Below are 25,956 nucleotides of genomic sequence, written 5' to 3'. Positions count from 1 at the left end.
GGGCAGAGAAGCTCAGGACCGAGGGCTGAATGAGGCCCTCCGAGGCTCTCTGTCTGGGCTTAACCTGGGTTCAAATATGGGATCACGGTTAAACTCTACTTGACCATAATATGTAACCAAGTCCCCCAACTCCTTGTGACCTGAGAACCAGGCCAGTGTTTATATACTGCTTTCATTTTACCTTACCTAGTATTTTATATTCATGTTGCATTTCAGCTGCTGTTCAGCTGCTATGTGTTTCGGAAAGTTGTTTGTTCCCCGTGCATTTGGGTGCCTCGAGATGTGAGCCAATTTTGCCTGAAGGTTCCTGAGATGGAGTGCTAAATTTGGATGCCGTTCTCACTCAAGGTGACGGACTCAGCCTTTTGGAATCACACCAGTTTCAAAACTGCACTGGTTTGCTTGGTTTCTTAGACTTCCCAAGCAACCTTGGGCATGAGGCTGCTAGTATACGTACACACACATAAATAGAAACTGCTTATATTGCTGTTGAAGTCCAAGGCCTCTTCTCTAGGGTTCACCCACCACACTGGAGTAAGAGGGCAAATATGTTGGCTCAGCTTCAACTGTTGCAAACATGGGAAGAGGAAGGAAAACTAATTTGCCCTTCCTCCCCAAATATCTGAGGACTCTGTGATGACTGAGTCATTACTGCATGGATCTAATTCTTTCCCTCTGCTGGATGCTGAAATGCAAATGTAGCATTACTTTTGTGGGTCTGCCGAGAGAGCCTAATATTGACGAGAATTTCATGTCTGTGGTGACATTTCTGTTCCTGCTGCTACAACACTTTCAAACTGATGGCGTCTCCCTGCTCCTACCCACACAGACATGTTACACCTGAACTGCAGACACCGTGGCAAATCCTACAGACTGAAACCAAACCAGGCAGAGTGACCCTAAGTACATCTTTTTTTTAAAAAAGGGGTAAAGGACCCCTGACAATTAAGCCCAGTCACAGATGACTCTGGGGTTGCGGCGCTCATCATCAACTGTTTGCACATAATTTTTCTGGGTCATGTGGCCAGCATGACTAAGCCTCTTTCTACCGAACCAGAGCAGTGCACAAAAACACCGTTTACCTTCCTGCCAGAGCGGTACCTATTTATCTACTTGCACTTCTGGCGTGCTTTTGAACTGCTAGGTTGGCAGGAGCAGGGACCGAGCAACGGGAGTTCACCCCACCACGGGGATTTGTACCGCCAACCTTCTGATTGGCAAGCCCAAGAGACTCAGTGGTTTAGATCACACCGCCACCCATTTCCCAGACTTCAACTTTTCTTCCTTCAAGGAAACCTTTCCATCTCAGATCATTTCCTGCTGAGGAACCACCACATTGCAGATTCATTACTTTTTAATCAGGCCTTTGAATAGGCACCATCTCTGGGGGGTCCGAGGCACCCACAAAATTCCCACTGTGGGTGCCTGGCAGGGCAACAAAATGCGTCGCACATGCAACGTCACGCAGTGTGCTGAGGCCTGGTGGGAGGGTCCAATGGGCCCCAGTGCACTGTGTGATGTCATATAAATGGGCCGTATCACACCATGTGACATCATGCATGCAACGTGCGTGACATCATACACACTGCTGGGCACCCGCAATGTGCGGCAGAACCTGGCACACCCAGGTCTTTTAAATAGCTCTGGTCGTTTGCATGGGAAGTTTTAATGTAGGTTTTTTTAAAAAAATAGAATTGCATTTTAGATTTTTTTTTAATGCTGGTTTTAATGATAATGATTATTATCATTATTTATTACTTGTACCCCACCCATCTGGATGGACCAACACTGTAGGCAGCTTCCAACAGAGTATAAAGGAACACATGATACATTAGACATTAAAAGCTTCCCGATTTTAATGCATGCATGTTTTGTTTTTGTTTTTTGCTTAAAACATTGTTAAGTCGCTTTGAACGGCCATGGCAAAAAAACCACGCAATGAATACATTTAATAAATAATAATAATATTCCTGCCCCAGCCAGCATGGAATGATGGGATGGGAGTTGTAATTCAGAAACATCTGGAAAACCACTGGTCCCCCCCACAGCTGTGCACCCTCCCTATCTTTGGGGCTGTAATGCCTCCCCCCCCCCACCCTTTGCAATTGGTTCCTTGTGGTTTGGCTGGCAGGTTTACTGGCTGCCAATATGTAATTTGCATGAGGATTCCCAGAACGAAGGATGATGGGGGTAAGGAATAGAAATTATCTCCAGCCACAAGCGTCATTTGGGCTGCATTCCCAAAACAGCCCATCCCTGCAAGGTCGTAAGGCTGCCGTAGAAACCGGTGGATGTGTACTTCTGGGGTGAGGTTGGTTTGGGAGGAGGGAGAGAGGTGAATAAGTTTATTTACCTTTCGGTTTCTAAGGGCGGGGTTTTTTTTGGTTTGTTTGTTTTTTTAATGCATGAGGAATGAAATATACTCAGAGTCGCAAAGTGATTTCATGCTCTTTATTCAGCTCATAGTGGTGAGGAGGAATGAATGAATGTCCCCTCAAAGTATCTGCCTTATCTACATTATTTACACAATGGGCTGCACATGATTGGCTAATTCCGGAATTCTACTGTAAGCCAATCAGGTTGTGGATTCACTTCTATCTGGAGCATGATTGGGTGGTTCCTGCCAACCAATCATACTGCTGCATTGTTCTAGGACCAATCAGACTGCTGCACTTTGGATCCTATTCAACTCAGTACATAACAAGGAATAAATCACCATTGCTGCAAGTGCTGGTCTAGATGTTTGGTGGTGCTAGACACCCCACTCACCTCACAGCCGTAAATCACAAAAGGGAAAGAAAGATTTGCAGCAAAGAAGCGACAGACGGGGAGATGGAACAATAACATCTAGGAAGCTGCCTTTTTCTGAGTCAGACCTTTGGTCTGTCTACCTCAGGACTGCCTCCACTGACTAGAAGCAGTTCTCCGGAGTTTCAACCTACTCATAGATGCTGGGAGAGATGTTCTACCATTGAGTTACGGCCTGTGGCAGCAACTATGGTTACCTGAGCTGTGCCTGCTGCCCAACAGCTAATTCTGCACCACCTCTGGAAAACCCCTTCTGGTGGTTCCCTCACTGGGAGAAGTGAGCTTACAGGGAACCAGGCAGAGGGCCTTCTTGGTAGTGGCACCCGCCCTGTGGAATGCCCTCCCATCTGATGTCAAGGAAATAAACAACTATCTGACTTTTCGGAGACACCTGAAGGCAGCCCTGTATAGGGAAGTTTTCAATGTGCAGTGTTCTGTTGTGTCTTTGTAAGAAGCCGCCCGGTGGCTGGGGCAGGCTTCCTCAACCTCGGCCCTCCAGATGTTTTGAGACTACAATTCCCATCATCCCTGACCACTGGTCCTGCTAGCTAGGGATCATGGGAGTTGTAGGCCAAAAACATCTGGAGGGCCGAGGTTGAGGAAGCCTGGGCTGAGGTATCCCAGTCAAATGGATGTGATAATAATAATAATAATAATAATAATAATAATAATAATAATATTCCGAGCACAGGCCCACACTTTAAAGCTCTGTGTCTGAGTGCTTTTACTGTCCCGCTCTGGAGCTGAAAAAAACACATTCTTTAAAGCTAAATCGGAGCAAACAGCTATTCCAGTTTCCCGCAGGTTGCTGTTTGTTCCCATTCAGCTTTAAAGGGGGATTTTGTGGGGAAAGCTCTTGGGGGAGGGAAGGGAGGCACTTGGATATGGAGTTTTTTTCCAATACTTTTTTATTTAGATGGATATGGAGTTTTATTTAGATGGATATGGAGTTTTAAAGCACATGTTGTGCCTCAAAAGTGCAGAGGAAAGGTAAGCGCAGATAATTCCTGACTCCATGCCTGAGCATCTGGTTTGCATGGAGAAAATCCCAGGTGCAACACGAAGGGTTTCCATGAACTATAGTATACCTGGGAACTATAGTATACCTTTCGCAGAACTGCAGTTCCCAGCACCACAGTGCTCAAACAGAGCTTATGTCCCAGTCAGTGTTGTCGTAGGACTGCAACTTTAATTACTGCATCAAGGCATGGCCAAAATATTAAGGGTTACGCTTTCATCGCTCGGTGGGCAGCGAGGCAGAATATTTGTGGCAATCCATAATTAAGAAATAATGCTAGTTATTAGGTAGGCCTAAGAACAGGCATCTGCCCATATTCTTCTCATTATCCACAACGAGCTTCTGTGTGTGGGGTCGTTCTTTCCAGGAGCTCAAAATATTTTGCAGAGACTGCTTAATTAAGCTGAACAACATCTTGGCACATTAAGCAGATACCATCTGCAGCCTACAACTTGGGAAGAAGAGAGCGGATATGTACAGAAATTTATTAATTTCGCTCCCACCTCCCAGGTTAACTTATTCCTGGCTGGACCTTCAGGATGTTCACTCTGTTACCAGTGCTATAAAAAGGCCATGGGGAACATTTTTTCAGCCAAAGAAGAAGAAGAAGAAGAAGAAGAGCGTTTGGATTTGATATCCCACTTTATTACTACCCGAAGGAGTCTCAAAGCAGCTAACATTCTCCTTTCCCTTCCTCCCCCACAACAAACACTCTGTGGGCTGAGTGGAGCTGAGAGACTTCAAAGAAGCGTGACTAGCCCAAGGTCACCCAGCAGCTGCATGTGGAGGAGCGGAGACGCGAACCCAGTTCATCAGATTACGAGTCCACCGCTCTTAACCACTACACCACACTGGCTCTCATTCCCTTCTGTGCAATCTTCTGGGGGCCAGATGTCAGTGGTGGGTGGGGCCCGGGCTGGAGCACTGAGTGTAAGCACAGGGCATAGCTAAATGTTTGCTTCTGCCAACATCGCTCAAGAACCCAGTATCGTTGAAGGAATCTCAAAACAACTGGCAGCCTTTTAACCAACCGCAAAGATCCGAGCTTCGAAAAGAAAAGAAAATTGCCAATAACTATAATGTTAATTCCCTGAATGGAAGCATTTCCTAAGACCCGCCCAACAGGTTTTCTTTAACTGTATGTCCATAGATCAAATAAACGGTGCCCTGTTTGGTAAGCTGTTCGCTTTCATTGACAGAAACAGTGAAAGGTGCTTGCAGTGTTTATTTCGAACAGGTCACAAAGCGGTTGGTTTACACAGAACAGGAACTGCCCATATACTTGGGGAAATTGCTCCAATGCAGTGTTTCTCAGCCTGCCTTCTGAGCAAGGGTTACGATACGATAATCTTTATTGTCATTGTCCCATACAGAACAATGAAATTGAAAAAAATCTACATCAGACAAGCCTGCTATCCCAGCTATCCCAGCCTGGTTAGCCCCCTAAAAATTCTGATGCCCCATAATTAAATACAATTTACTCCCATAGAGACTACCTTACACTGCGTTTAAAACCAAAATCGCTTTTGGATAGAAACTGTTTCTCAGGCGGCTAGTCCTAGTCTTTATAACCCTGTACCTTCTTCCAGAAGGCAGAAGCTGAAAGAGATCATTTCCGGGGTGCACACTATCCTGCACTATCTCTGCAGCTTTCTTATGACACCTGGAAGCATAGATTTGATCCAAGGTGGGAAGAGTGCACCCAGTTATTCTCTCCACAGTCTTTACAATGCTGGACAGCATTGTTTTTCCCCTGACTGCAGCTCCCAAACCACACACACACAGGCCATAAGCTAATACACTCTCAACAGTACCATGGTAAAATGCCATCAACAGGTCCTTTGAGAGATTATTTTTAAAACTAAGAACCATTAATTTAGTTATTTGCACGTTCCTTCCCACAATTCCCGAGATTTCTATACCAATCCCACCACATATGACTGTACGTTCCCATCACTCCACGTTTTTCTTACCTTCTTATGATCTCAGCTTCACAGTGCCCAGTGCCTCCTTGATGCCATGGCCCACTGCCAACTTTGCCAGCTGTAGCGGCTCCCCACATGTGCAGTGTTACGGGTACATCTGGGAGAGGGAGCTGGTTACAGAGTAAAGCTGTAGTGCTCAAAGCCGGAGGAGAGAAGAGAAAGGACAACGAAGGAGGAAACGGAGACCTGGAAGACAGAGGCGATGGGCAGCACATCTCTGTCCCGTGCAGAAAGCCCCCGTCAAGTCTCCTTGCCTGAAACCCTGGAGAACTGCTACCAGTCAGAGTAATAATAATAATAATAATAATAATAATAATAATAAGTGAGCTAGATGAGCTAGATGAACTCACTGTCTGAGTAAAGCAGTCCAGGTAAAGCAGAGTCCCATGTTTCTAGCACTCCTTCCGAGTCAGTGCCTCTTGCTTGCTGAACTTTGGAACTCCCTGCCACAAGATAAGCACTCCAACTTATAAACATCTCCAGCAAGGGATTTGGTACCATTAGAATTTGCAGCGCTGCGTATGGCATTCATCGGGGCTCAGCCATCTCTTCCTCAAGTTGTGCCTGCGCCTTCCCACGTTGAATAATAAGAAAATAAAGAACTATCTGACCTTTAGAAGACATCTGAAGGCAGCCCTGTGTCGGGAAGTTTTTAATGTGTGATGTTTTACTGTGCTTAATGTGTTTAATTTGATGGAAGCCGCCCAGAGTGGCTGGAACAACACAGATGGGTGGCATATAAAATAATAATAATTTCTGGCACTTGAAAACAGGCACGAGCGTGTCGATCTAAGCCTCAAAGTGACACGTGTCTGCATGTGTGTGTGTGTATTGGGGGGGCGGGTACTGTGTTGAGAAACAGAACAGCTGCATTACCTCCCCGCTCCATACACAATAGATTCCTTTTGCTTGTTTTAGAGGCGGCGTCGGGCTATTGTTTCTCAGACTTTCCACCCCGAGACGTGCGAGGAGGAAGCCGCTATAATCTGAAGCGTTTGAAGCGGGGAGGTGGAATATCTCCGCCTTCCCTACACGCGTGTTAAAACATTGTGCCATCAAAAGCCGCCCGCATGCAGACTGCAAGACATCGTATTAAATGAACGCCCTAAATTTGCAAATCTGAGGCGTCTCCTTGGAACTAGAGGCGCAAGATAAGCTCCCTCGGAGCGCCCCGCACCCGGGGCGCACGTGCGCGCGTGTGTTTTGCAAGCGCGAGGAAAAGCACCACCCAGAGAAGCAATGCGAGAGAGAGAGAGAGAGGAAAAGCTCCCAAGGGCTCTTTAAATAGGATCTATAAATACGACGGGCAAGGCTGGCTCCCAATTGGCCGCTACTCCGCAGCTCATTTGCATACAGACGTCAGCCAATGGGGCGGGGAGAGAGCGCCTGCCCTCCCTCGCGCCTGGAGGCTCCTGGCGGCGCCTCCAGCTCTCCAAAGCGCAATGGCGCACAGTCGCCGTTGCCAAGAGGGACTAGCTCTGTTTAGCTTACAGTGCGTAAATCGCCCGAGCCCAAATCACAGAATTGTAGACTTGGAAGGGAACACGAGGGTCATCAAGTCCAACCCCCTACCATGGAGGGATCTTTTGTCCAAGGTGTCTCTCGAACCCACCAGCCTGAGATTAAGAGTTTCGTACTCTACCGACTGTGGTGGAAACAGGCTCTCCGCCGTTTCCGATCCCGGAAACACTTCTTTCCAGACCCGTTTGGGGTTTCTAGTCTGGCAAAGGGAAGGCACTCTGCACACGCTCTGAGGAACCGTTGCCGACTTGGCTGGGTTTTAAAAGAGGATTTGACAGGTCCATGGAGGAGAGGGTTATGGGGCACGGTGGGTGTGCTCTGCCCCCACAGTTAGAGGCAGGAATGGAAACCACAGGAGTGCCAACGTGGCCCCACGACTGGGTGCCCATGCCATGGGTGCCATGCAGTGTGTGTGTGTCGCTGGCACCAAAATTTATGGGTGCCCGGCTCCTTCATGGGGAATTTTGTGGGGGCTCAGGACCCCAAGGAGTTGGACCCTATGACAGGAGGGCAGAGGGCTCTTGTGGTCGAATCCTGCTTGCGGGTTTCCCACAGACGTCTGGTTGGCTAATGTGAGAACAGGATTGTGGATTGGATGGCCCTTTGACCTGATCCAGCAAGCCCTTCTGATATTCCTATGTCCCATCAATGGGAGTTGTACTCTGAAATTTCCATACGCTCCAACAATGCTCTAATGGAAATAGGAATGTCCTATATTATTGGTACAGTGGTACCTCAGGTTACATACACTTCAGGTTACATATGCTTCAGGTTACAGACTCTGCTAACCCGGAAATAGTACCTCGGGTTAAGAACTTTGCTTCAGGATGAGAACAGAAATTGTGCTCTGGCGGTGCAGCGGCAGTGGGAGGCCCTATTAGCTAAAGTGGTGCTTCAGGTTGAGAACAGTGTCAGGTTAAGAACGGACCGCCCGAACGAATTAAGTTCTTAACCCCAGGTACCACTGTATTGGTATTGTTATTATACTATTTCAAAACCCAGCCATCTGACTGGGTTGCCGCAGCCACTCTGGGCGGCTTTTAACATACAGTGGTACCTCGGAAGCCAAACAGAATCTGTTCTGAATGTCCATTCGACTTCCAAAACGTTCGGAAACCAAGGCATGCCTTCTGATTGGCTGCAGAAAGCTCCTGTAGCCAGTCAGAAACCGTGGAAGCCCCATTGGACGTTCAGGTTCCAAAGAACGTTCGTAAACCGGAACACTTACTTTCGGGTTTGCGGCATTTGGGAACCGGAACATTCGACTCCCAAGGCATTCGGGAGCCGAGGTATGACTGTATATAAAAACATAATAATACATTAAAAATCCCTATACAGGACTGCCTTCAGATGTCTTCTAAAGGCTGTAGAGTTTTATTCTCTTCTTGGCTCAGGGGTGTGTGTATCACATAACTCCATACCCTCCAACATTTCTCCAATGAAAATAGGGACGTCCTAAGGAAAAGTGAGGGACGCAGGTGGCGCTGTGGGTAAAACCACAGAGCCTAAGGCTTGCCGATCAGAAGGTCGGCGGTTTGAATCCCCGCCACGGGGTGAGCTCCCATTGCTCGGTCCCTGCTCCTGCCAACCTAGCAGTTCGAAAACACGTCAAAGTGCAAGTAGATAAATAGGTACCGCTCCAGCGGGAAGGTAGACAGTGTTTCCGTGCGCTGCTCTGGTTCGCCAGAAGCAGCTTAGTCATGCTGGCCACATGACCCGGAAGCTGTACGCCGGCTCCCTCGGCCAGTAAAGCGAGATGAGTGCCGCAACCCCAGAGTCGGCCACGACTGGACCTAATGGTCAGGGGTCCCTTTACCTTTAAGGAAAAGCAGGACATTCCAGGATCAAATCAGAAACCAGGATGGCTTCTGTAAATCCTTGGAAAACAGGGACACTTGGAGGGTCTGAACTTCTGGAAGGTACTAGCTTGGACAAGGCTGCTTAAAAGTTAATACTCAGAGGTCAAATGTCTCACAAACCCTTTGCTCCCTTAAATGGCACCAGCTGTGCCATCAGAATTCCTCCTGCCTTTGTTTGCTGGATGGCTACCAGCTGTGAGTTCAGAGATCAAAACAGCCACAATCATCGCCCTGTGACTGGTTGTGTCCCTGGCGGGCATAAGGCGTCCAGATTCGGATCTGTAGAGGGAGTTCCCTGGGTTTAAAAGTCTGTGGTAACAACTGAAAGCTCCCCTCCCCTCAGCCCTTCTCAGGTCTCAGTCATACTATATATTTAAAATGCTATGATACCACCTTATGCAGCCATGGCTTTCCCCCAAATAATTATGGGAGCTATATTTTGCAATAAGTGCTGGGAGGTGTTAGGAGACCCCTATTCCCCTTTCAGAGCTACAATTCCCAGAGTATTATAACAATCAATACCTCTTTGTAGGGAACTCTGGGAATTATAGCACCCTAACAACTCTCAGCACCCGGTTCCTGTTCTGCTTTGGATGGGACCCGCAAGCCACCAGTAGCAAATATTTTGCAATTATCAAAACAACTTTTTAAAAATAATAATAATTTAGGATGGGTTTAACCCTTGGAACTGGATGTTAAAAGACATAACCTGTAAGTAGATGATTTAGTAAAATGAACTTTCTTAATACAGTATCGAGAACGTGTCTTGGATTTTTGTAAGAGAGCGCCCCCTCCTGGGGAAACGTCTAAGAGTATCTATACTGGTTCACATTTAAAACATCAGCTAAAACAAACAGGGACAGCCAACATGAATTTCAGAGTAATCTGTTTTGAAAGGGAGGGGGATAAAATAATTTGGTGCCAGTTTTTATCTTCTTTGTAATAGGTGCTATATTTTATTCCAAGTACATAAACTGATTTTTGTCAGGATTTTTCCTATGAGGGATTCACTCTGCCCTGAAGAGATTCTGTTTAGGGAAGCATCCTGATGGTTATCTGTTTGATTTCCTGCTCTCATATTCTGCCCACTTTGCAGTTCCCTCGCCCCCCAGTCTGTGCATTTTTTGTATTTTTTAAAAATAAATACAGCAAATTCCCTTGAGTGTTTCCAATTCCTGTAAAACCAGCAAACAGATCATCAAAAAAACCTTGAGCCTAAAAACACATCACCATTGGCACTCACAGTCAAAAGTTTGCCTCTCACCTCCTTTGAGTTCTTCCCTCTATTTCTTGCTGGCTGAAAATGACTTTTTTGTTATAAAATAATATTTATTACTTTTAAACCTTACAAAAAAGAGGGGGGAAAAGAAAAAGAAAAAGAAAGAAAAAACAATACAGTACAATATATAAACAATACACAACACAACATTAACACATTAAACAAAACAAGAGCAAAAACAATTCAAAAAACACACATCATACCATCTCAATACCCTCTCTTTCATTCCCTTGTTTCATCGACCTCCTCTCACCTCCCTTTTTGTATTCCATTTCTATTAATTAATTTCAGCAAGTCCTTTCCATCTTTCTCTATTTTCTGTCATATAGTTATCTTAACATATTTTAACCTTATTTTCCATTAATACTATAATACTTATTTATGCTTAATTCCTTATAACATTTCTACTAAAGCCATATAATTTCATTCCAACATTTTTCTAACACTCATTAATTTTACATTATTTCCATAGATAAACTTTAAACTTTTTCCAATCTTCTTCCACCGTCTCTTCTCCCTGGTCTCGGATTCTGCCAGTCATTTCCGTCAATTCCATATAGTCCATCAACCTGGTGATCTTCTGTCTGAGGCTCTTAACTCTTTTCCAAGTCCCTTCTGCAAGTCTTCTTCATTTTTATACATGCACTTTACTTTTTCTTCTACTGATATTCTTCTTATTTTCCTTCCTTTGATGCTGAAGAGTAGATCTCGGGGAAATTCCCACCTAGCAATGTTTTTATTCCTTCTCGACAGGTCAGCCAAATCTCCATAGTTAAAACTAGGATCCAAAAGATATTTCAGAATGTATTTCAAAGTTCCTCCAAATCTGGAGGTCCCCACAACTCCAGTCTCCTCCTGACCCAAGTCCAGGTCCCAAAGGTCAGTAAATCCCTGCATGAAGGGATCTATCCAACTTTCCTTCTCCAGTCCAAGCAGGGCTCCAATCCTCAAAATCTGACTTTCCCTAAATTCAGTCATAAAAGGCATCAAATTGCATCTGTAAGGCTGGGGCACTCTCCCTCTCCACTTGTGCTATTTTAGGTTCAACAACAACAACTTTCTCCCCCGCCTTCTCCACAATTTGCCATGTCAAAGTAGATCCCTGTATCGATTCCTGAATAGTTTCTGTATTAATGTTCACTTTTTGTCCCAAATTAGTCACTTTTTGTCCCAAGTTATCAATTTTTATAGTCATCACATCCGTCTTCTTATGGAGCTGTGAAAATGACTTTTTAAGTGTTCTGCTGGGCGTGCATTTAACTGTGGACAAGATGTGCCATAAACTTCTAAAAGTTTCCCTCCAAAAGTTTCCAGCCTTCTCACCCTGAATATCCAGCTTTCACTTTAAGAAAAGAAGGCATTAATCCTCTTATTTGTGGTGACACAGGTATTACAGGAGATTAAATATATATATCTATTTTCACTCTTTCCATTGCCACTCACAATTTTTTAAACCTCTATCCTTTCATCTTATTTTTTCCCTAAATTATAAAGTCCCAGTTGCCACCTTTCCCTTGTATCTACGAAAGAACAAGTGTGTACAATACTCAGAAATAATATTTTATTGAGTTCACTTAGTTCCAGGTACAAATTGAAGAACTTCACTAGCCAAATGGCTATGGAAAGCCTGCAGACAGGACCTGTCTGAAACAGCTCCATTGCCCTCCCCTAATTTAGAGGAGAATATCATCATTAAAAGGTAAAGGGACCCCTGACCATTAGGTCCAGTCTTGGCCGACTCTGGGGTTGCGGCGCTCATCTCGCTTATTGGCCAAGGGAGCCAGCGTACAGCTTCCGGGTCATGGGGCCAGCATGACTAAGGCGCTTCTGGCGAACCAGAGCAGCGCACGGAAACGCCGTCTACCTTCCCGCCGGAGCGGTACCTATTGATCTGCTTGCACTTCAACGTGCTTTTGAACTGCTAGGTTAGCAGGAGCAGGGAGCAATGGGAGCTCACCCCGTCACGGGGATTCGAACCGCCGACCTTCTGATTGGCAAGTCCTAGGCTCTGGTTTAACCCACAGCGCCACCCATGTCCCTATAAAATATAATCATTACATACATTTATATTCCACCTTTTCTCCAAGGACCTCAAATTGGCGTAAATGGTTCTCTTACTCCTCATGCCATCCACCCAACAACCCTGCGAGGTAGAGCAGGCTGAGATACTGTGACTAGTCCAAGGTCACCCACAGAGCTTCACGGCTGAGTAGACATTTGAACCCTGATCCTCCAGGCTTTTGTCGCTGCAACATTCTGCCTTTCTGATTGGGAACACAAGACCTGAACTGAGACAATAGGAACACATGTTTGCTCGTTGCACTTTTTCAGCAGTGAATCTGGAACATGCCTAGTAAGAGCTTGCAAGTAAAAAGGTAAAGGATCCCTGGACGGTTAAGTCCAGTCAAAGGCGACTATGGGATGCGGCGTTCATCTTGCTTTCAGACTGAGGGAGCTGGCGTTTGTCCACAGACAGCTTTCCGGATCATGTGGCCAGCATGACTAAACCACTTCTGGTGCAACAGGACACCGTGACAGTTATATATTAACCTTGGATCCTAGAACAATAGGCAAGTAGGATCCCAGAATGCAACAACTGATTGGCTTGCAGAAGACCAATCAGGCTCCAGGAAGAAGTTAATCAGCCTATTAGGCTGGTAGGATCGTAGAATGCAACTGGTTGGCCTGCAGGAAAAGACCAATCAGGCTCCAGGAGGGAAGCAGAATTAGACAATCAGAGGGGACTCATTGTGTAAATAATGTATAAATAGCCTGAGGTTTGGGGGAGCCATTCAATCACTGTTTAAAAGCTGCAAGAAAGAGCATGAAATCACTACAGGACTCTGAGTATATTTCAGTGACGTAAACCAGAGCGCACAGAAACGCTGTTTATCTTCCCACCACAGCAGTACCTATTTATCTACTTGCACTTTGACGTGCTTTTGAACTGCTAGGTTGGCTGGAGCTGGGACAGAGCAACGGGAGCTCACCCCATTGCGGGGATTCAAACCGCCGACCTTCTGATTGGCAAGCCCTAGGCTCTGTGATTTAGAGCACAGCACCACCCACGTCTCCTTTACCTTTACCTAAGTGCTTGCACTCTGTATTCCAAAAGGTGGTAGACCTTGCTGTATGTTTATGAGATGAGATCACTCCCGTTAATCATTAGCAGGAGGCGATTCTGCATGGGTTGCTTGAACTTATTCACTTCATTGCAACTACTGAGCAGAACCTTATGAAACTCATGTGAAAGGTGCAAACATCCCTGCTCAAATTGTAAACCTGGATTCAGCCAGCTGCCAAGGAGCTGCATAATAATAATAATAATAATAATAATAATAATAATAATAATAATAATAATTTATACCCCGCCCATCTGGCTGGGTTTCCCCAGCCACTCTAATTATCCCATCTTCTGTTGATGTAACCACAGAGCAGATATCTCAGGAAAGAGAAAGTGAGACCAAGGCATTGTTCTCAAAACCTAATTTAATCTTCAATGATCTAGATAACAGGCCTTTCACTTCTGGAGTTGGAAGCCATTTTTATTTCATAATTTACTTATTTCATCAAATTGCTACAACGCTCGATTGAAAAAAGAAGAAGGAAAAGAAAGCAGTTTACAAAAAGAATGCAACAATAAAATTATCAGTAAAAGGCTGCAGCCACAGTAAAATATTTGCGTTTTCAGATATGCAAAGTGGGATCTTAATATTGGGACTATACTGTATCTGAAGAAGTGTGCATGCACATGAAAGCTTATACCAAGAACAGACTTAGTTGGTCTCTAAGGTGCTACTGGACAATTTTTTTAAAAAAATTATACATTAGGACTATACAGCAAGACTGTGCTGGGCTGCTGAAGCTCCCCTGAGTAGTAGTGCAGGTAGTTAAATTTATAGCCAGGAGAAAATACTTTCCAGGGCAGCGGGAGTGACATATGCTGCACCTGTGCAGTTGACAGCTTCATGGATTAGGAGTTCTGCAAGGGAGGGGGGGTGATTGGAGGCACAGGTAAGCTAATAAAGAAATGGGCTTCCCCTCCCCTCTGGTGTGTGAAGCAGCATAGCAATGGGACTTGATACAGATAGGTAGCCGTGTTGGTCTGCCATAGTCAAAACAAAACAAAACAAAAATTCCTTCCAGTAGCACCTTAAAGACCAACTAAGTCAGTTCTTGGTATGAGCTTTCGTGTGCATGCACACTTCTTCAGATACACTGAAACAGAAGTTTCCAGACCCTTCTATATAGTGAGAATAATATATAATACCCCTCCCCACCTTGTCACTATATAGAAGGGTCTGGAAACTTCTGTTTCAGTGTATCTGAAGAAGTGTGCATGCACACGAAAGCTCATACCAAGAACTGACTTAATGGGACTTGAAACACAGCATGGGGGGAAACAGCCTGAATGCATGTGAGTCACACTTTAGGAACCAGCCTAAAGTGGTGATCAGAGCGCTGGGTTCAAATCCCCACTGGGCCACAAAGCTCACTGGGTGCCATTGTGGCCCAGTCAAAGCTCTCAGCCAACTTACCTCTCAGGGGTGTGGTGCTGATTAAATAGTTGTTGTTGTTGTTGTTTAGTCGTGTCCGGCTCTTTGTGACCCCATGGACCAGAGCATGCCAGGCACTCCTGTCTTCCACTGCCTCCCACAGTTTGGTCAAACTCATGCTGGTAGCTTCGAGAACACTGTCCAACCATCTCGTCCTCTGTCGTCCCCTTCTTCTTGTGTCCTCCATCTTTCCCAATGTCAGGGTCTTTTCCAGGGACTCTTCTCATGAGGTGGCCAAAGTATTGGAGCCTCAGCTACAGGATCTGTCCTTCCAGTGAGCACTCAGGGCTGATTTCCGACTCTTATTTCCTTCAGAATGGATAGGTTTGATCTTCTTGCAGTCCATGGGACTCTCAAGAGTCTCCTCCAGCACCATAATTCAAAAGCATCCATTCTTTGGCGATCAGCCTTCTTTATGGTCCAGCTCTCACTTCCATGCATCACTACTGGGAAAACCATAGCTTTAACTATACGGACCTTTGTTGGCAAAGTGATGTCTCTGCTTTTTAAGATGCTGTCTAATAATATAAATTTATTATTTATACCCCACCCATTGGGCTGGATCTTCCCAGCCACTCTGGGCAGCTTCCACTGGATATTACAAACAATACAGCATCAGACATTAAAAACGTCCCTAAACAGGGCCACCTTCAGTTGTCTTTTAAAAGTAAAATACGGTAGTTGTTTATTGCCTTGACATCTGCTGGGAGGGCGTTCCACAGGGCAGGCGCCACTACCAAGAAGGAGGGAGGGAACCACCAGAAGGCCCTTGGCGCTGGACCTCAGTGTCCAGGCAGGATGATGGGGGTGGAGACGCTCCTTCAGGTATACAGGACCGAGGCCGTTTAGGGCTTTAAAGGTCAGCACCAACACCACTGAGGAAGGAGAGAAGCATTTGTACCAACTTGAGCTCCTCAGGGGAAAGGTGAGATAAAAATGCCACAAATACACAAATTTAAGATTAAATTAAGGAAACACCTGGTGGTTATTATGCTAATCTGCTGGTCAAACGTTGCCGCGATAGTTTAAAAGCCCACCAGGTGGCGTTGCTGTACTTTGTGTTTGATACAGAAATCTGATATGGGATCTGTCTGGAGTTTGCCAGTTTCACCCCAATTGTTCCCGCACTTTCCTCTATTAAATTTCTTGTGCCTGGAGAGCCACGCTTCTCATATCTTTGCTCTGTTGTGCCACCTTTTGTCCTTGTTTCTGGATTTATTTTCCCCAGGCATTGTTGGGTTCAGGATGCCTTTTCTGTGTGTGAAATCACAGTAGTGCCAGTTATCAAATACTTCTAAAGGTGCATGTTCCCTCACCCCTTTCTCCCAGAGGCCTTGTTTGCACAGTACCTCATGTTTTCAGGAGAGATGAGGGTAATGGTGGACAGAGGCAGAGCTAGCTACTCTGGCACCCAGTGCTGTGCACCCAGAGGCGGGGCGAGTGTCCCAGGGTGTCACGGTTAGGTTCACGGGCGATCGAAGTCCTGGCTGGGGACGTCAGGACCAGTGGCAAGATGGTGGGGTGGGAGCAGGAACGGGGGCCCAGAAGCCAGGAGTCAGGAAGCCAAGGGTCTGAGGGTCAGGAAGCAAGGAGTCAAGAAGCCGAGGGTCCGAGGACCAAGAAGCAGAGAGTCAAGAAGTCGAGGTTCAAGTGGGAGCTTCAACCTTCCAGGGGCAAATCGAGGACTATAAGTTGAGGCCTTTTATGACTGAATATAGAAAAAGTCAGATTTTGAGGATCGGAGCCCTGCTTGGACTGGAGAAGGAAAGTTGGATAGACCCTGTTATGCAGGGATTTGCTGGCCTTTGGGTTCTGGATTTGGGTCAGGAGGTGATTGGAGTTGTGGGGGCCTTTGGATTTGGAGGAACTTTGAAACATGTCTTGAAATATTATATGGACCTTAGTTTTAACTACGGAGAGTTGGTTGATCTGTCGAGAAGGAATAAAAGCATTGTTAGGTCGGAGTCTCCCCGAGACCTGCTCTTCAGCAGTAAAGAATATGAAGAAGACCTGCAGAAGGGACTTGGAAAAGAGTTAAGAGCCTCCAGGTTGATGAACTATATGGAACTGACGGAAACGACTGGCAGAATCCGAGACCAGGGAGAAGAGATGGTGGAAGAAGATTGCAAAAGTTTAAAGTTTATATATAGAAATACTGTATAATTAATGAGTGTTAGAAAAATTGTTGGAATGAAATTTTATGGCTTTAGTAGAAATGTTATAAGGAGTTAAGCATAAATAAGTACTTTAGTATTAATGGAAAATAAGGTTAAAAATATTTTAAGATATTTATATGACGAAAAATAGAGAAAGATGGAAAGGATTTGCTGAAACAATTAATAGAAGTGGAATACAAAAAGGGAGGTGAGAGGAGGTCGATGAAACAAGGGAATGAAAGATAGAGTAATGAAGTGGTATGATGTATGTTTGTTTAAAATGTTGTCGTTTTGTTTTGTTTAATTTAGTGTGTTAAGGTTGTGTTTTGTACTTGTTTGTATTGTATTGTATTGTCTTTGTTTTTCTCTCTTTTGTTTTTTCTTCTTGTCTTTTTTCTTCTTCTTTTTTCTCTTGTAAGTTTTAAAACTAATAAATATTATTTATTTATTTTTAAAAAAAGAAGTCGAGGTTCAAGGATCAGGAAGCAAGAAGCCAAACACAGCAAGGCAAGAAGCGTGTTGCTGTGGCAAAGAGCCAAAGGCAGAATGCTGACCTTATATCCCTTCCCACCTCTTGCCACCAGGTGTTGTGAGTTACCGATAGGCCTCACCTATGGCCTTGCCTCTTCAGAACAAACTTAGGGAGGCCCCAGTCCTGCAAAATCCTATTGGTCACAGGGCTTGGCTCCTGCACGCACTCCTGACACAGGGGGCAGGGCAAGGGGAGCAGGAGAGCATCTCAGGGGGCAAGATGCCTGGGGGGGGTGGAGCGAGCCCCCCCCCCATGGCAGGCTGCTTCCTGGGCAGGTTAGGCACCACTTTGCCAGCAGGCTTTCTCCCTTCCCTCTTCCTTTTGACAGCTTGGTGAGGCTCCCCCCCCCCGCAAGCAGCCTGGGAGTGCGGGGCAATGTTGTGCCACCCACCCGCATCTCCCAAGCCTCCCCTGAGCTGTCAAAATGAAGGGGGAAGGGGGGGAGGCCACCAGCAAGGCTGGGCAGTTCCACCCCTTCCCCTGACGGCTCAGGGTAGGCTTGGGAGTCGTGGGCAGTTGGCACACCGAATGCCACTCCCCCCTCAGTGATGATACCCAGGGTGGCCCAACCCCCCTTCCTCCGCCCCTGAGGGTGGGCAGCCAAGGGCAAGGAAAGCCTGCGGAAGCTCACACAACTATGCAGGGGAGGGAATTTTAGCATCCTCTGCTTCTCCCTCCTCCCTTGCACTGGAAGGCACAAGACGAGCTCGATGAAACCCTTGCAGTTTGCTGCACCGGCATATACCCCTTGTAACCTCAAGTGCTCCGAGACATAAAGGGTGGTCTGTTGCTTCGTTTCTGCATAATTGTGAGGATCAACAGCGACGCAGATGGATTCAGGAAAACGTTCAATGTGGGTGCTATTCCCAACATGTGGCATTTTCTTTTAAGTCCAACTCATACAAGCCCCAAATCATCCTCTGGAGAAGCAATAGAAGTGAGGAGCCTGGAAATTTAGGGCAGAGGGTGTTCAGTAGAACTCCAACCCACATAAACAAACAAACAAATGTTGTTGTTGTTATGTTTCTACCTCACCTTTCCTTCAAGGAGCCTCAAGCTGACACTGTTATGTACTGAAGTTCTCACCCTGGGCCAGCAGGGGGATACCGTAGATAGTTTTCACTCAGGTCCACATATGCAAATAAGGGATTGAAAGTAACGTTCAGTGATTGGATAGTTACAGAAAGTTGTTACAGTTGCGTTGTACTGGAGCTCTAAATAAGCAGGCTGGCTGAACCCTTCAGTTCGGTTCTGTTCTGGACTGTGAATAAACAAGAGCTGTTTGAAGAATCGCTGTGTCGTCTAATATGTTCACCCGCAACTTAACAGGCACACAAGCTGACCTCTCAGTTTTCCTCCTCACAACAACCCTGTGAGGTAAACTAGGCCAAGAGACAGCAATGGGCCCAAGGCTACTCGCCAAACCCCATGGCTGAGTGGGGATTTGAAATCTTTTGATGGATTTTCGTTATATTCAGCCTTAGACTGACTCACAAGAGTACACCCATTTTGTTCATCGGTTTACCTGTTGCCTTTCAATCCCAACTTTTCCCCCCAAAGAGCTTAAAGCGGCACATCTGGCTCTTCTTCACCCCCCCAATTGAATCCTCACTACAACCCTGTGAGGTACTTTTAAGCTAGGAGGCAGTGACAGGGTAAAAACCTGGTGGGTTGATTGACGAGAAGGAAGCGCATTTGCCAAGGCCACACTGGAGAGTAAAGATACACCTGCTGTTTTCATGGTCCTAATGCAGGCATCCCCAAACTCGGCCCTCCAGATGTTTTGGGACTACAATTCCCATCTTCCCTGACCACTGGTCCTGTTAGGAGGGGTGATGGGAGTTGTAGGCTAAAAACATCTGGAGGGCCAAGTTTGGGGGTGCCTGGCCTAATGCCATACAGAGCAGTTGTTATGATGCCCTTAGAGGAGACAAAGGAACTCCATTTTCTCTTTCGGTACAAAGCTTTGTGCTGTTATTTAAGGCAAAAGTCCAGAAATGTCTCCTGCTGCCGTCCACAACGCATCCAAATTGTTCCACGTACAATCCTGCAATTCCCTTTCCACCGTGTCACCGCCGCCGTTCAAAACTTTTAAAATACGTCTCATTTATATCTAGATGCTAGGATAGAGGTGATAAGGAAAACAGTAAAAAAAAGGAAGATACAATGAGAAGTAAAGGAGGTGCTGTGGGATTGGTGGAAGTCAATGTTTGTTTTTCTTTTTAGTGTTTATATTATTTTCTTGTAAGATTTGGATTATTGTTGTTGGTTTTTTTCGCATGCTTGTTTTTGTGTTTTGTGTATTCTTATTTTTCGTTGTTTTTTTCTGTTGTTGTGTGGAAAATATTAATAAAAGTTATTATCTTAAATAAATAAATACGTCTCAAGGAACCAAGTCAGAGGATTGGTCTGTCTAGCTCAGTATCGTGGACTATTTCTGGCAGCATATCTCCAGAGGCCACACCCTGCAATGTTGGGTGCAACTCAGTGCCTCTGCACGCAATTGTTACTATTTTACAATTATAATATTATTGTATAGTCTTGGGAAGTTGCCTAATCGTAGAAGGTTTTGGCTATCATGGAGGGACCCTGCGCTTTGGAATTTGTCATTATGCTACTGTCTAGCACTGAGCTGCAAAAGATGTGGGCTGTACCATTTTTATAACTGTTCCTCTCCTTTTGCAAACGTCGAAGCCTTGTTCCTCTGCAAGTTAATCGATAGATAGACATTTAATAGCCTTGTAAATAATTAGCGGCTGACTAGCGATTCTTGACGGATGGCTCCAGGCAAGCTTCGAAAATGTAAATAACTATTAGGTTATTATTTAACGAGATGGACAATAAAAGCAATTAAGCGGCTAAACGAAGTGCCGTTTCAGGAGGGACTGGCTCAGAGTCAGCGCTGCTTCCCCTCATTATGTTAATGAAGATGGCACAAAATTCCTAGTTGTTCGGAGCATAAAGAAAGTAAAGGTAAAGGACCCCTGACAGTTAAGTCCAGTCGCTAACGACTCTGGGGTTGCAGCGCTCATCTCGCTTTACTGGCCGAGGGAGCTGACGTTTGTCCACAGACAGTTTTTCCGGGTCATGTGGCCAGCATGACTAAGCCACTTCTGGCGAAACCAGAGCAGCGCACGGAAATGCCGTTGACCTTCCCGCTGGAGTGGTACCTATTTATCTACTTGCACTTTGGCGTGCTTTCGAACTGCTAGGTTGGCAGGAGCTGGGACCAAGCAATGGGAGCTCACCCTGTCGCAGGGATTTGAACCGCAGACCTTCTGATGAGAAAGTCCTAGGCTCTGTGGTTTAACCCACAGTGCCACCCGCGTCCCGTTCGGAGCATAGGAATTGCATTATTTTATTTTAGTCCATCTAGCCCAGTATTGCCTACACTGGCTGGCAGCAGCTCTCCGGGGTTTTGGATGAGGGAGCCTTTCCCAGCCATACGTGGAGATGCTGGACCCCTGGAACCTGGAGAGCTGCTGTCAGTCAGAGTAGACAATTCTACATGGCAATTTCCTATGAAACTTAAAAGCCCCTCTTTTTCCAACAGCCCTCCACTCAACCTGAAACCCCACGCCCAAGCTGTTTTGCATGGGTTTTGAGGGGAGAGCAGCCTTGTTAGGGGCCGGCTGGATACTTGTAGGAGAGGAAGAATATGATTTAAGAGCAAAGGAGGCACTCTGTTCGCAAGTCACAAATTCTAGGGAGGAATAAGGCTACAAATAATGTCAGCAGTTTGGGCTTACCTGGATGGCGGGTAGAGAAGGATGTTTTGATTCAGTTCACATTTAAAGTTGAGCCTTCCTAATCCACATTTTTGGAAGCAACATGCAAGCCGAAACCCGGCCACTTTTCAAAATTTGCGCCTCCCCAAATTTTGCAATGCAGTTTCCCCTGAATTTTGCAAAAATGCAGTCAAAGTGTGCAGAGAAGTGCAGACATGTGGAAACAGCATAGTAAAGAAAAAGAATTGTATGAGAGAAAACCAGTCTGCAAAAGCATGGATATTTGGCAAGGCCAAATAAGAAAAGAAGGGGGGGGGAAAGGCTGTTGGAAGAAATTCTCACTAAAACACCAATGAAGACTTGGGGGGGGGGGTGGAATTCAAACTGCAGAACTGAAGTTCAGACTGGAGAGATGAGAAGCCAAAATGGTCAAGTTCAGCCATCCACAGTTGCTCCACCAATTTTTGCTCCTGGCACTCAGCCCCTGGAAAGCTGCCTGGAAGGGAATCTGTGTGGCTGCAGGTTGGAAGACTTCCCTTGCCACTCCTCAACGGTTATCTCGTGTTTTGGGGGAGAGAGCTCAGCAGCTTCACTGAATCTCCATCTCAGGAATCAAACCAAGCTCAGCTCTGTTCTGAAACACCTAGAGACCTATGCCCTCGTTCCGAAATGAAATGCAGATTGTAAACACACAGCCTGGGCCATTTGTGAATGACGTTATTGTACACCAAGCGCGCTGACTCTATAAGAACAGATTTAAAAAACGATTAGGGACTCTGCCTCCAGGGTTAGGCCTCATGGAGAAACCACAGTCACCGCAAAATTAATGCACCTTCACAGATTAAGCAACGAAACCTAAAGAGTGTTTGAATGAAGAGTGTATTCTGGAAGGTTTTGAGGGCGGGGTCTCCGCTGGCTGGGTTTGCCACGCCAAGAACTCTACATCCCCCACCCCAGTAAATTAAATTAAAGTAACTTTTTCTACACCATTCTACACATTTCCATCCTCCTGCCCGTTAGAATTCCAGATAATGGCTCCTTTCCCATGGTTTTTGCACAACTTTGCTACCTGGAGGAGGCAGACAACAAGTAACAGGCTGAGCCAATGTGCCATGAATCAAACCCAAAATATGACAGGATAAACTCCTATACCTCTTTATCTGGCCCTCGGGAGCCTCCCCAGGGCCGGATTATCCTCCTAAACCACACTCCTCAACAAGTCCGCTTTACATCTTCCTTGAATGTTTCTGCCTGGCTAGAATGTGTTTTTTGTTCCCTGGATGGAGGATGGAAAGGAATGTGTGATGATGTGTAGAAACTCCCACTTTACGAAGATAAATCTTACCATTGCATGTGGCCCCAGGAAATTTGCTCAGAAGCGAATGTGGCCCTCAGGAGCAAAAGGTGCTGCACCCATGTCGGGTGTTGGCTTTGCCAACCAAAGCCCACCTGCTGAGCAGAGAATGGCATGTACAAAAATACACAGAAGGGTACAATAGAATGCTATGAAATCAACCAGTAAGCAAAACAGCTATAAGACAGCACAGCCAAAAAACCCCTGCCAAGCTAGCGGGTTAAAAGGTGCTCTCACCCATTCTGCATGCAGTACACTCAAGGGCCAGGATTCTCTGGTGGGAGAGAATAATTGTTAAACCAAGCAGGTCCTTAAGGCGTGGTGGTTACACCTTAAGATGCAGGGAGGCATCTTAACCCAAGACCCTCCAGATGTTGCTGGACTCCAACTCCCATCAGCCCTAGCCAGGATGACCAATGGTCAGGGACGATGGGAGTTGAAATTCAGCAATATCTGGGCATCACGCTGCCATGCAGAGACCATATGACCTATTTGGCCTATTTTCTCTCTAGTCTTTTGGCTGCAAAGCTCTAAGTTCTGACTCGGTTCCACGAGTGTAATTATTGACAGGCAAGGCCTATTGAGTTATTTGGGGTTTACTTCCAAGTGCAGCAGTCTGGGAAATCAGATAGCAGTCTGGGAAATGTTCACAACAATAGTTAAGATTGCTAAGCATTACATGAGTCAACAGTGCGACGCAGCAGCAAAAAAGGCTTATGCAAGTTCTAGGCTGCATCAACAGATGTCTATGTTAAGTTTTGAAACTTTGACCTGTTGCAGGACCTTAGCCAGACCTTGGCAGAGCATATGCAGAGTTCCAGAAAGCAATCAGTTGAAGGCAGGAAGGACGAAGCAGGAACAAAACGCTGCTACTAGTAACTTGGTTTCTTAGATATATTTATTATTTACAGCAGACTCTACAAGTTACTATATACAAGAAAAGATACACGGATCTTAACTAGCTCTCTCTTAACAAACTCCAAACGACTCTCAGAACACCACACTGACCAACAAACTATCCAGTCAGTAAGGTCATAAGTCACCATGCCTGTGTGAGACTTCAACCAATGGTAAAGCTGTATCCAGGGTCCCATATCTCCAAGCAGATAACTCCTCTCTGCTCAGTCATCCTTGGCTGTTGGCCAACTCTTAATTGACTCTGTGTGAAGCAGCACAGAATGGCACATAGTCAGAAAAACCCAACAGTCTCGTGTCCAGGTCAAGGGAAGTAATAGTATTGCTTTATTCTGCCTTGGGCAGACCACACCTGGAATACTGTGCCCATTTCTGAGCGCCACAATTTAAGAAGGATGCTGACAAGCTGGAATGTGTGCAGAGGAGGGCAATCAAGATGATCAAGGGTCTGGAAACCAAGCCTTATGAGGAACGGTTGAGGGAGTTGGGTATGCTTAGCTTGGAAAAGAGGAGACTGAGAGGAGATACGATAGCCATCTTCAAATATCTGAAGGGCTGTCACATGGAAGATGGAGCAAGCTTGTTTTCTCCTGTTTTGGAGGGTAGGACTTGAACCAATGGCTTCAAGTTACAAGAAGATTCTGACTAAACATTCGGGAAAACTTTCTGACAGTAATTGTCAGGTATACTTCCAGTATACTGGACGGCCTTGGTCCAGTATACTTGAAGGAGCATCTCCACCCCATCGTTCTGCCCGGACACTGAGGTCCAGTTGAGGGCCTTCTGGCGGTTCCCTCGCTGCGAGAAGCCAAGTTACAGGGAACCAGACAGAGGGCCTTCTTGGCAGTGGCACCTGCCCTGTGGAACACCCTCCCACCAGATGTCAAAGAGAAAAACAACTACCAGACTTTTAGAAGACATCTGAAAGCAGCCCTGTTTAGGGAAGCTTTTAATGTTTAATAGGTTACTGTATTTTGGTGTTCTGTTGGAAGCCGCCCAGAGTGGCTGGGGAAACCCAGCCAGATGGGCAGGGTAAAGGTAAAGGTAAAGGTAAAGGTACCCCTGCCCATTTGGGCCAGTCTTGCCAGACTCTAGGGTTGTGCGCTCATCTCACTCTAGAGGCCGGGAGCCAGCGCTGGCCGCAGACACTTCCGGGTCACGTGGCCAGCGTGACAAGTTGCATCTGGCGAGCCAGCGCAGCACACGGAACGCCGTTTACCTTCCCGCTGGTAAGTGGTCCCTATTTATCTACTTGCCCCCGGGGGTGCTTTCGAACTGCTAGGTTGGCAGGCGCTGGGACCGGACTACGGGAGCGCACCCGCTGCGGGGATTCAAACCGCCGACCATGCGATCGGCAAGTCCTAGGTGCTGAGGTTTTACCCACAGCGCCACCCGTGTCCCCTTTGGCAGGGTATAAATAAATTATTATTATTATTATTATTATTATTATTATTATTATTATTATTATTATTATTTATTTATTTATTTATTTATTATTATTATTAATTTATTATTATTATTATTATTATTATTATTATTATTATTATTACAGTAAGAGCTGTTTGGCAGTGGAACAGTCTCCCTTGACAGCTGGTGGACTCTCCTTCCCGGGGAGGTTTTTAAGCAGAGGTTGGGTGGCCATCTGTCATGGATACTTTAGCTGAGATTCCTGCATCGCAGCGGGTTGGACTAGATGACCATCAGGGTCCCTTTTGACTCCTCAGTTCTGTGATTATATGACATCGTTGGGATTCTGCTCAGTCCTCCTTAATATGGATCCAAGTTTAAGACAAAAGCTCTTGAAAGAGCAAAAAGCCTGATGCCCAATAACTAATCAAATTATCTGTGTTTACAATGGAAATATATGTTGCACAGTGGCGGAGCGTGTCATATTTCAGAGGAGAGCTTTGTAATTTACCAGGATGAATTGCCACTGTTCCACCGGCGATCAATAGCCCTGGCTCCGTAATTGAATGGTGATTGATTTAGCTCGTAATACGTTATGGTAATGCTGCCCCTCTAAATGGCAAAGTCAGGCTGCGACCATCATTAAAATGTAGCCGCAGGCTAAATTCATGAAACTACGAGGAAGCGGTTTGCTCCAAGACAGATAGAAGGCAGGAGGCGAGCTGATTAGTATGTAAGCGCAGGCCTTTCGAAAAGCCCAAAAGTTTCTAGTCAGGCTTCAGCAATTCTTACAGAGGTTAATGACATGTATGTGTCCACTGAATTCATGTCCACAACA

General features: G+C 45.8%; 1 long non-coding RNA gene across 1 annotated transcript in view; it reads left to right on the top strand.

The window, feature by feature from the left end:
- The first annotated feature begins 3,286 nt into the window (after positions 1-3,286).
- The window catches only part of LOC310826340, a 264,239-nt gene continuing 241,569 nt past the window's right edge, over positions 3,287-25,956 (top strand). The window contains exon 1 of the long non-coding RNA XR_014555767.1: positions 3,287-3,402. This is a non-coding gene — a long non-coding RNA (uncharacterized lncRNA). The remainder of the gene's footprint in view (positions 3,403-25,956) is intronic.

This window comes from Podarcis gaigeae, assembly GCF_964106915.1.
Source record: "Podarcis gaigeae genome assembly, chromosome: 10".
NCBI classification, from domain to species: Eukaryota; Metazoa; Chordata; class Lepidosauria; order Squamata; family Lacertidae; genus Podarcis; species Podarcis gaigeae.
Note: the sequence above shows the minus strand (reverse complement) of the source record. Positions and strands in the feature narration are given on the sequence as shown.